The sequence below is a fragment of the Fukomys damarensis genome, unplaced genomic scaffold (assembly GCF_012274545.1).
Source record: "Fukomys damarensis isolate Sample0158 unplaced genomic scaffold, DMR_v1.0_HiC HiC_scaffold_16, whole genome shotgun sequence".
Lineage (NCBI taxonomy): Eukaryota > Metazoa > Chordata > Mammalia > Rodentia > Bathyergidae > Fukomys > Fukomys damarensis.
In genome coordinates this window covers 33,743,499-33,744,039 of record NW_022900928.1, presented here as the reverse complement: position 1 = coordinate 33,744,039, position 541 = coordinate 33,743,499, and positions in this window count along the sequence as shown.

Below are 541 nucleotides of genomic sequence, written 5' to 3'. Positions count from 1 at the left end.
TTAGGCCTTTGTCCCTGTGAAGATCACTACTATCATTTCTTCTCCTTGACTTATTACTGCATGGAAATCAATAACCTAGCTCTCAAATCAAGTTTCTGTAAAAATCTCCTTCGCCACACACTTGGCTGTTGGTCTTTGAACAAGTTACTTAACATGTTTGAGCCTCAGTTTCCTTGTTTATAGAATGGGGAGAATGATGCGTAGCTGACCAGCTGAAGATAAATTATCTTTCAATCTCTTGGCATGCGGCAGTTGCTCTGTAGATATTCTCCAAGTTAAAATGGACTTTCACGTTATTGTGTGTGGGTGTTAAAAGAGACTGAGTGTGCTGTTCTCGACACAGAAATCTTGTATAAGATACCGTTCATCGTATGCCTTACCGCCACCTTCAAGACCGGTCTGGACCACCTCCCACAGACCCTTCATTCTGTGGTAGCATCGCTCCCTCGCACCTCCTTTTTGACTTCTTTCCCATGTTCCCTGGCCGCAGTGCACCCAGTACTCCTAGTTGTAGAAATGCATCAGGCTCCCTCTCATTTCT